The sequence below is a fragment of the Nicotiana sylvestris genome, chromosome 8, assembly GCF_000393655.2.
Source record: "Nicotiana sylvestris chromosome 8, ASM39365v2, whole genome shotgun sequence".
Lineage (NCBI taxonomy): Eukaryota > Viridiplantae > Streptophyta > Magnoliopsida > Solanales > Solanaceae > Nicotiana > Nicotiana sylvestris.
Genome location: NC_091064.1, coordinates 185,105,167 through 185,117,217, shown reverse-complemented (window position 1 = coordinate 185,117,217; position 12,051 = coordinate 185,105,167).

Sequence of the window (12,051 nt, the reverse complement as noted above, 5' to 3'; positions counted from 1 at the left end):
TTGTGCGGACCACACTGGCAGGTTCAGAGACCTGCAACTTCTGGTTTTAAGTCTAAAACATCCTGAACCTACCCGAAACTCATCTGAGCCCTCGGAACTCCAAACCAAGTGTGCGTACTAACTCAAAAATATCATATGGACCTACTCGTGTAATCAAATCATCAAAATAACATCATGAACATCAAATTAAGTCTTGAGATCAATGAAATTTTATCAAAACTTCTTTAAACATAAATTTTGCAATTTAATTCCGAATCACGTCATATGACATCCGTTTTTCACCAAATTTCACAGAAATGTCTTAAATCATATATAAGACCTGTACCGGGCGCTGGAACCAAATACGGGCCCGATACCATCATGTTCTAATCAAATTTCATTTCAAATTTCTTTAAACAATTCCAGAAAACAATTTACTTTGAAAATTCATTCCTCGGGCTTGGGACCTTGAAATTTGATTCCGGGCATACGCTTAAGTCCCATATTTTCCTATGGACCCTTTGGGACCATCAAATCACGTGTCCAGGTCCGTTTATCCAAAATGTTGACCGAAGTCAAATTATCTCATTTTATAATCAAAACTTATAATTTTTCACAGATTATCATATTTCAGCTTTCCGGCTACGGAACTGCGCACGCAAATCGAGGTGACTCTAAATGAAGTTTTCAAGGCCTCAGAACACGGAATTTCGTTTTAAAACAAGTGATGACCTTTTGGGTCATCACGTAGAAACCTGTAAACTATGAAATTCAAATTACTATCCATAAAATATAGAATCTTATGAAATGAGTGAAAATGTAATTATTACTGTGACAGAACTCCCAATATATAATATAATTTGTGGTATAAAATGCATAAAAACTACACCCAATGGTTATGTACAGTAATAAAATTATGAAATTGTCACGTCCCAAAATCTCACTTGTCGTGATGGCGCCTATCTTGGTACTAGGAAAGCCTCATCTCAACATCTCAACACAGTAGAAATTTTTAATTAAAGGCGGAAGCAGTTAATATTAAATAAAACCTTTTAGAACAAAATATCACTCCAAAAATACTAAACAATCCATCCCCATCCCCAAAACCCGGTGTCACTGAGTGCATAAGCATCTAAATGATAACAACATCTGACTGATAAAATACTGTTTAAAATATAGAACAGTACAACATGAAAAGAAAGGAGAGTCAAGGTTAATGAACACTATGCAGCTACCTCAATAGTCTCTTGAGTCTGACTCCTCAATCAACAACCACCGTGACCAGAAGTGCTTGGGTCTGTACACGAGGTACAGGGGTAACGTGAGTACACCAACTCAGTAAGTAACAGAAATAAATAAGGAACTGAGAAGTAGTGACGAGCTATGCAAATACAGTTATCTCAATAACTTTCAATAAGAATAGTCATACTTTCAATTTAACAGTTTAAGTCTTATCAATGCGTACTCAAATAAACCAGATATCAAATACTCCATAAATATGTACGACAAGGATAAATAGCATATAAGTGCAGCAATTAACTGAAAACAAATACAACCTCTCAAGGAAAAAGTCACTCAGCTCATCTCATAACTTAAAAATTCTCGATGGAAATATCAAAACCAAATCAGTAATTTAATTCCAAACATCTTGTAAAAACTCTAGTTTCAATGAATGTTGTTCAAAATATTTGTTTAACATTTTTAATAGAGGCTCAGTATAAAGATGAGTGAAGATAGTAATTTCACAAAACAAGCCCCTCGGGCAAAGCATCGCTCGTATGTATGCATATATAGCCCCTCGGGCAAGCCTCCCAGTCCCTCATGGCTCAACTCTTATCAATCATCACTCACACAAAGCAGGTACCTTATAATAACTGCTATGGCGTGCAGCCCGATCCATATATATAGTCAACTGTGCTTACTGGGGGTGTGCAGACTCCGAAGGGGCTCCTTCAGTCCAAGCGCTATAAACTGCACGGACAACTCACGTGCTATAATAATATCTGGATCCGCACGGACAACTCACGTGCTGCACGGACAACTCACGTACTATAATATAATATCTGGATCCGCACGGACAACTCACGTGCTATAGTATCAATAACCTCACACTTAGGCCCTCGGCCTCACTTAGTCATCATTCTCTCCAGTCTCTCGGGCTCTCAGAAATCATATAAACAGCTCAAATAGAAGTAATATCATATATCAACAATGAACAGCAAGAGACGGAGGCATAACAAGCAAGAAAAGCTATGATTGAGTACAAAACAACAATTAGCAGCTAATTCAGCAAGTACACGACCTCACAGATCTCAACAGTGATCACATAAGGCCTAAACATGATTTCTAACATGAAGTACAGTCAATTTCTATGAAAACAGAGGGACCATGTATTAAACAGTAGGCCAATTAATTCCACAGTCTCGCGGGACGGACCAAGTCACAATCCCTATGATGCACGCCCACACGCCCATCACCTAGTATGTGCGTCACCTCCAAAATAGTCATACGACACAATGTCTGGGGTTTCATACCCTCAGGACCAGATTTATAACCGTTATTTACCTCAATTCGCGCAAAATCTTACTCCGCTATGCCTTTTCCTCTCAAATCGACCTCCAAATGCCTCGAATCTAGCCACAATAATTCGATTCAGTCAATAAAAATTATAGGAATTAATTCCACATGGAATTCTACATTTTCTATTAAAAATCCGAAATTGCACTAACAATTTGCCCGTGGGGCCCACGTCTCGGAACCCGACAAAAATTACGGAATATGAACCTCCATCCAACCACGAGTCTCACCATACCAAAATTACTAAATTTCAATAACATTTCGACCCTCAAATCCTCAAATCTATCCGAGAGGGTTTTCAAACTCTTCCAACTAAATTCATAGATTTAATGCCAAAACTAGTAATAGATTCGGGTAATCTAACCAAAATTAAGTTAAGAACACTTACCCCATTGTTTTCTCTGAAAATCTCCTGAAAATCGCTTCTCCTCAAGCTCCAATTTGGTAAAAATGGAAAATGGGATCGTCCCATTTTAAGAAGTTACATTCTGTCCAAAAAAATTTCGGGTTTACTGTTCACGTACTGTTACAGGTACTGTTCATAGATACTGTATAAGGATATTGTTCAAGCATGTGCGGTCACTGTTCACACGTGCGAAAAATGCAGAAGCTGCCCAGAAAATTTCAGCAGCTAAATTTGGAGGCTCGAGTGGATCTTTCTTTGTTGGTATGTTAGATGTTGGATGAGATATTGGAGTTCAGACGGGTTGTCTCAGTGTTGGGTTATTCTGGACTATTATGCCATGGGCTATGCCGGAAATGCCACGGGTTGAGTGGCGAGGTGCGGCGGATTATGTTCTAGTAGAGTGGGTTATATTTCAAAGACCCAGCGAACGGCTGGGAAGGATTGCCTTTCTTAATTGAGCCTTCGTGATGGATGTTAGTGCAGAGGATTCTACCACTGATTCAGTTCCGGTGTTGAGGGACTCTCCGAATATGTTTCTTGTGGCCAAGCATGTCGCTGGGTAGGGTTGTTGATTTCGGTATTGATTTGGTGTCGGGCATCATATTGTATGGCTCCGGCAGGAGTTATAGTAGTGGTAGGAGTAACTTCAGGCCTCCTTGATAAGGAGTTCATTAGCAGGCCAATATGGAAGCGTGTTCTAGCTGAGTCGGCTTAGTTGGCCCCAAACTGTATTGTTGAGGGACACGTTGATTTGACCATTATTGAGCTTACCAGTGATCTGGGAGGTCTATGAGTTGCCTTTCTGTGTTGCAAGACGTTACAATTTGTTGGTTATGGGCACATATGGTGCGGTTCTATTGGGGTTCATAGTGGAAGTCGAGCGGGAAAAGTAATTAAGTGTTGCTCATTGGAGGGCGTATCGGTTACGTCCTATCGCGTCTGCGTGGTATATGTTCCTTGTTTCACCGTGGGTGTAGTGATTTGCTTTGGTTCTAGGCATCAAATTGTGCGTGGTTGTCAATTTCGAGCATAATGACTTGGGGTGTTTTATGTGGAGTAGTATTTGATAGGATCGCGCATTGCAGCGAAGCTATGTGGAGATATGACCTTGTGGGTTAGATTCGTGTGTTCTATTCTATGATGTGAGGCGGGTTCTCAGCCTTATGTTGTGGTGGTACTGGTGAGCTTGCGATACAGCTCTTTCATTTGAGTCATTTTCATGATTTGAGTACGTTCAGATTGTTGCTTATTGCGCGTATTGCGCAAGTTGGGGCCTTAGTCTGTACTGAGGTGTCATGTCACCTGAGTAGTTGTGTTGGATTAGATGAGATCATTGGGATCTTTAATGAATATGAATGGATTTGATTTCAGCATGTTGGAAGGATAAGATTGAGGTTCGGCTTGGAAATTTGCTATGGTATTTGTTAGGGGAGAAGTAACTTCATGAATGGTTGATCTGAGAAATGGTCGTGGTTTAGTGCGTATTTCATTTATCGTTGACAGTATATGAAAGTGTTAGAATGAGACTTTAGTTGATAAGAGGTTTTCTACCAGTATTCGATTGTTGTGGGCAGCTGCTGTAAATAGAAGTTATCGCTACGAGTGTTTGAGTTATGTGGTATATCATGGGATTGCTCCCGAGGTTGCAGGCATGGGTTATTATAGCTGGTTCGGATCTATTCAGAGTATAGGTGTGAGGTTTTGATCGTATTGATGGTTTCGGCAGTGGAAATGTGATTCTATGGCTTATGGGCCAGACTGGATTGTGTAGTTTTAGTTGCAATGTGCTATCAGACCTATATGAGATAGGGTGACATGGAATCACCCCCAGGTATATGCATGGTAAAGTAATTCAGCTACGGGTTGGCTTTTAGAACAACTTTGGGTACGTTCGAGGACGAACGTGTGTTTAATTAGGGGAGGATGTAACGACCCGACCAGTCGTTTTGAGCTTTTGCACTTTGATCGCCAGTTCTCGGGCATGACTTACCCCGTGTGATGTATTATGACTGATGTAGATCGTTGGTTTTGGTTTTCAGGAAAATCGGAATGAATTTGAAAGAACAGTCTCAAATGAAAGCTTTGAATTTTAAAGGTTTGACCAAGAGTTGACTTATTTGTATATGAGCTCGGAACGGAATTTTCATGATTTGGTTAGCTTCGCTGGGTGATTTATGACTTAGGAGTGTGATTGTAATTGGTTTTGGAGGTCCGGTGTAGAATTAGGCTTGAATTGGCGAAGTTAGTATTTTGGCGATTTCCGGTTGATAGGCGAGATTTTGATCCGAGGGTCGAAATGGAATTCCGAGAGTTGTTGTAGATTTGTTATGTCATTTGTGATGTATGTGCAAAATTTCAGGTCATTCGGAGGTGGTTTGGTTATGTTTTTGATCGAAAACGTATTTTGGAAGTTTTTAGAAAAACTTAGGCTCGAATTCGATGTGAATTGATGGATTTGATATTGTTTGAAGTGTTTTGATGATTGGAACAAGTTTGAATAAGGTATTGGGTCATGTTCGTGCTTTTGGTTGAAGTCTCGGGGGCCTCGGGGTGATTTCGGGTGGTTATCGGAGAATTTGGAAATTTTTGCAGCTTCAGATTTTGTTGCTTCTGTTATTTCTGCATCTGCGGGTTGTGGACCGCAAAGGCGGCGCCGCATGTGCGGTTGATTAGTCGCAGAAGTGAAAATGCGCCTATTGGGCAGAGACCGCAGAAGCGGTTATGAGGGCCGCATCTGCGATGTCGCAGATGCGGGGATTTAATCGCAGATGCGATTGTTGCCCCCTAAGTGATTTCCGCATATGCGGTGAAAATGACCCCAGAAGCGGTACCGCAGGAGCGGTGGTGGGCTCGCAGATGCGAAAACCCCTGGACAGAAAGTTTATAAGTCATTTTATCCGCGATTTTGAGCCATTTTTCCTCCATGGCTGAGTACTTTAAGAGCTTTTTGAAGGTGATTAAAGAGGGATTGAAGGAGAATTGATTGGAGGTAAGACTTTCGAACCTAAAACTCGATTGTATTGTGAAATCTGCCTAGAAATTCATGGAAAACTAAGCCTAAAATTGAAGAACTAGGGCTTGAGAAATTGGACTTTTGAATTGGGATTTGAAAGACCATTTGAGGTCAGAATTAAGAACTTTTGGTATGTATGAACTCGTGGGGTGATAAGGAATATAATGATGTGAAAATTTCTGAGTTTCGAGAAGTGGGCTCGGGGCTCGGGTTTTGCTAATTTCGGGATTTTCGATATTTTCCGATTGTTTTAGCTTGGGCTTTGCTCCCTTAGCATATTGTGATGTATTCGTTCTGATTGTGGATAGATTCGACGCGCATGGAGGCCGATTTGAGGGGAAAAGGCGTCGCGAGCTAGGGATTTCGCCGGTTCGAGGTGAGTAATGATTGTAAATGATGTCCTGAGGGTTTGAAACCCCGGATTGCACATCGTAGTGCTGTATTGAGGTGAGACATGCGCTAGATGATGAGCGTGTGGTTTTTTACTATTGGGGATTGTGACTTGGTCCGTCCCGATTGATGATTTTACCGCATATTTGACTGAAACTTACTTATTAGCATCATGATTTGGACTGATTGCCATACTTGGGCTTCGTACCAACTATTTGAACCCTCCGGGGATTTTTACCACTATTTCCTCACTGCTTTGACTTATTACTTGAATGTAGTCCTGTTGATATTTACTGTTTTACAAACTCAGCCATTGTGACTCATATTTGAAACTTAAATGATATTTCTAAATGATGTTTTGGGCTTAGAACTACTGTTTTACTAATGCCCGAGGGGCTTGTGATGATTTTCGGACTGAGTGAGGCCGAGGGCCATATGTGAGGATATGCTGAGTGATATGAGGCCGAGGACCTGAGATACTTTTTTATACGCCACGAGGTGGCTTGATTGATATGAGGTCGAGGACCTAGATTTGATGCCACGAGATGGCTTGATATTGCTCTTGGGCCGTAAGGGGCCCCTCCAGAGTCTGCACCCCCATAGTGAGCGCGGGTACCCATCATGATCTGAGAGTGAGCCCGAGGGGCTGATATTGTTCTGAGAGTGAGCCCGAGGGGCTGATATTATTCTGAGAGTGAGCCCGAGGGGTTGGTACTGTTCTGAGAGATTGCCCAAGGGGCAAACCTTTATGTGTTCATCTTTCATATCTACTTGTCATTTTACCTGTTATACTATGGTATTTGTGCCCGAGGGGCGGATTTTCTGTGCTTATTGGCACTAAATGTTTTTCATTCATTTGCGTAACTATTGAAAAAGTCATTTTCAGAAAAGGTTTAAACTGAGCTAAGATGTTTCTAAAGATTTCACAGCTTCATTGCTTTTTCTCAAAAGGTTTTACGCTGCTTCTATACAACATGTTGATTTGCTTTACGTGATTTCTTACTGCTAAGTTATTATTTACCTTTATTACTTACTGAGTTGGAGTACTCACTTTACTCCCTGCACCTTATGTGCAGATACAGGTATTTATACACCCAGTAGCGGGTTTTGGCTAATCGGAGGTAGGATTATCGGAGTTTAGCGAGGTGGCTGTCAGTGTTCGCAGCACCGCTTTTCTCCCTATTTGTTTATCAGTCCTGTTTTATATATTTCAAACCTTGTAGTTGTATTTAAACTCTAATAGATGCTCGTGACTTGTGACACCCCGGTTAGGGCTGTGTCGGGATGGTTTCTACTGTTGTTATCGTTATTTCCGCAAATTATGGTTGTTATATCATATTTTAGAACTATTTACGGTATTTAACTATTTAAAAGAGGTGTTCTGTTTTGGTCTGGCTGGCTTTGTCTTCACGAGAGGCGCCATCACGACCGGGTTTAGGGTTAGGGTCGTGACACTTACACTTCAATCATTTCTAGAAAGGTCTGATTTTCACGTCAGCATACGATATTAGTCTCGACTAGCTATAGCAACTCGTGCCTACGCACCCATCAAATACGGGGTGTTACATTCTCCCCCACTTAGGGTCATTCATCCTCAAATGAGAAGTAGAGCATGTCCTTAAACACATAATATAACTTATCTCTTTCTTTGCACATCTCAATATTCCAAATTTTTCTAACTCCCAAATTTTCAAAAATTTCGGCAGAGTCTCCCCTGTAATTGGACCTATCCACCTATCAGAGTAACACCAAAACAACTCCTACCAAAATGTCCACAACTCAACAAAGCACCACAAAGTATATATTAATGACACTAATCTCCGTATTACAAGCACGACATTATCACAATGATATGTTGACATGGAACACATCATATGTATGACCATAACCATATCTCTGGTCTTAATAGTTGTTCAAAAAAGATTACAACATCACTAATTAACCTCATGTTATCAAAAATTCCGTTTCAAACCTCCAGTTAATAACAACAAGGTATGCAAATCTCATAATTACTTACCCGAATTAACGAGTAACAATTTACATCCTTCGGGCACTCACCTCGTAGTCTAAAACTCAATAATTATAATACAAATCTGGCAAATTATGCACAAATATATTCATACAAGAATTTTTTTCAAATAAGTCTAATAGTCTTGCCACCCTATAAGTACTATAGTAGAAATTTTAATTTCACAAAGGGAGCGGTTAAACACATAATTGTTTTTCACCACAAGGACCTCGTCCTTATATAACATCTTCCGCAGCTTGTATCCCGGTTTAAATATTTCACATTATATAAAATACGAGGATCTCATCCTCAACTTTGTACCATAAGTAATATGCACATCGTGCCAAATTGGAACATTCCATTTTCTTCTTTTGAATAATTTTTCATTTAACAAAATCACAACACATAATGATAGACATAGCTATCTCCATCGAATCTCCCAACATGAGTATTCACATAAGCAGATTTCAGAATTACGAAGTTCACTCATAAGTGGAGCACAATAGGAGGACTTGCCTTGATACTCAGAACCGAATCATGTTAAGAAATTTGTTACTTTATAATAATTCGAGACCGTACTTGTAACGACACCATCTGTTGTTGCGACCTCAGCCATACCATAGAAAATATATCAACAGGTTGGGTCTCCACCTCTAGGAGTCTCACCTCCACCTCTAACATCCTGGCCCCTACCTCTGGCTAGTCATGTAAGTGGAGTAGTAATTTCAATGGGGCACGTAGTGTGAGTGCTTTTATAAAATATGTTTCTCCCAAGTCGAGGACAATTTCCCCATGATGTTCCTAGTACTATCACATTCATAACAATCCCTTTAAGGGTTCAGCTGCTCATACTGAGTTTATGCTAGATAACTGGAATAACCGTTATATGAACCTCGTGTCGGTAGTGCATTAAAAGAACTTACTGGAGCACCCTGAGTAATCAGATATATTGACTGGGTTGGCCGGCTACCCAAGCCCGTGTCATAATGATTTGTAGTTGTAGCGTAAATCCGCTGAATCCTCTAAAACCTCGAGACCTATTTGTCTCCTTAGCTTCCTTTTTTTTCCTCATCCAGAACATATTCTAACATTTTGGCAATTTCTACCACTAGCCGAGATGAGGCATCAACCTGTAGCTTCCCGAGTTGTACAAAATTTTAATATCATAATTGAGTCATTTAATGAGTCTGTGGACTCGCTCTCTGGTTGTAGGAACCAAAGTAGGAGTATGACAACTAACTTATTGAACCTGATGACATATTCTGACACTGTCATAGTGACCTGACACAATCGTTCAGACCACATATACCACATATTACAGAGAATCCGGGAGACAAACTCCTTCAAAAACATTTCCGAGAACTAAGCCATGTAGGTGGTGTTGCATTGGCTAGTCTGTCCTCTTCATAGGCTTGCTACAAACACCGGCGACTAATTTCTTCTTTTGCTATGTTGACTCAACACTATTGAGCTAACCTATTTATTCATATACTCTTCGATTCTTCTTTGGGGTAACTCTTTCCCCTAATTATGCACAATGATTACAAAATTATAGCTCCATCAAGATAAATCTTGGCACGAACTACATAGTCCAGAAGATCGTCAACCACTGTACTTCCTCTGAAGCACCCCAAAATCTGCAACCTTGACTTCCACACTGAGCAAACCTTCTGTAATTGTAAAGTTGTTTTTTTTTGTTCTAACTCCTTTGAAACTGCAGTATTGGATTATTAAGGAGATAGACATACCACAAGTCCTAACCTTATCCCTTGCATGTCTCAGGCCTTAAATATGTGTAAATTATTGGGGAGCCTTTTAGTACCATATATATATATACATTTCAAGTCAAGACTAATATAACATATGATCATTCGATCCATTCATTGATAGTAGACATCCCTATTTGGCGCGAAGTCATAGGTCGCAACGTTCAATAATCCACAATATTGACCTTTGTAACTCATATAAATCAACCAGACGCCAAGATCTGTTGTACCCCTACATGATTCACTAGGTGATCTTCTCAATGCGTCTGCATCTTCACACAGAATCATAACCGGTCTAGCAAATACATAATCTTTCCACCACCTCTTGGCGGAACCCATCATCTGAAACACAGTAAAATCAACCCACATTGCTTTCAACTATTCCCATGTTCTATGATACTTCATAGCAGCGGGTCCTCAAAAGGTGTACCACTGAAATGGACTGGAATTAGCTTGTTCAACTTGTCCAATCTCAGCAAAGCCTCAAAGACAAGGAAGGCATGTCATCGGCCTGTGCCGCAATAACTGGTTGAGCTTCCCCAACTAGATGAGATTAAGCTAAATCCTTCATAAGCTCATACAACACAACCCATCTTATTCCTCAAGCCATTTGTAAATCTCGCATTCACCCTCGTAACAGTCAATCTAACTCTCATAAGCGATCCAAACTCAAATTGCAACAAGTATATTTCACTGGTAAAAGAGGACTGCCAACCAACAACATAAGGATCACACAAACTTCAGAACATCCCGCAGGAGATAATCCACTTGCTTAGCCTCAAAACGATCTCTCTATACTCTTCGATAATCATAACTATTACACAATCACTTAACCTCCCTCCGAGTCTGAACTCATAACACAACATGAAGATTTACTCCGCTCCACAAGTAAACTACACGAGAGGTCCTTCAATACACCCATAGCTCGAGGCCATATGCCAACTCAAAACAGAAGTCAAATACCCAATAATCCTTGATACATCCTCAGCAAACTCTTCCCGTCACATTCAAACAATTTGAACACATCTCGCAATCAAATCTTACTCACCCCTTAGTCATCCAGCCACAAATCCCACCAGTAAGGACATAAACGGACATATAAGTCCCAAATGCACGTGCTCACACAATCAAAATTTCAGTACTCAAGCCACAGACAAAATCTGGCCTCAAGTCCTCCAGACTGGCCCAACATCACACACAGAAATCACATCTCACACCTTATCTAGGGAATCACAAGCTGTCAATGCACAGGAGATACCAAGCGTTCATATGCGCAAACAAATGCGTGGAAGGAATTCAAGAAACTATGCTTCAAGTTTAATCAATATCGCACGATAAGAATTCAAGAATGTGGAATTTCCTAAAGGGTTTTGTAGCCTCTCGAAGATAAGTACAGACGTCTCTGTACCGATCCGCAAGACTCTGCTGAACCTGCCCATGACTCATGAGACCTATGTAACCTACTGCTCTGATACCAACTTGTCACGACCCAAAATCTCACCTATCGTGATGGCACCTATCGTGGTACTAGGCAAGCCTCAACTCAACATCTCAACACAGTAGAACTTTTTAAATAAAGGCAGAAGCAGTTAATATTAAATAAAAACTTTTAGAACAAAATATCACTCCAAAAGTACTAAACAATCCATCCCCAAAACCCGGTGTCACTAAGTGCATGAGCATCTAAATGATAACAACATCCGATTGATAAAACACTGTCTGAAATATAGAACAGTACAACATGAAAGGAAAGGAGAGTCAAGGTCAATGAACGCTATGCAGCTACCTCAATAGTCTCATGAGTCTGACTTCTCAATCAACAACCACCGTGACCAGAAGTGCCTGGGTCTGTACACGAGGTACATGGGGCAATGTGAGTACACCAACTCAGTAAGTAACAGAAATAAATAAG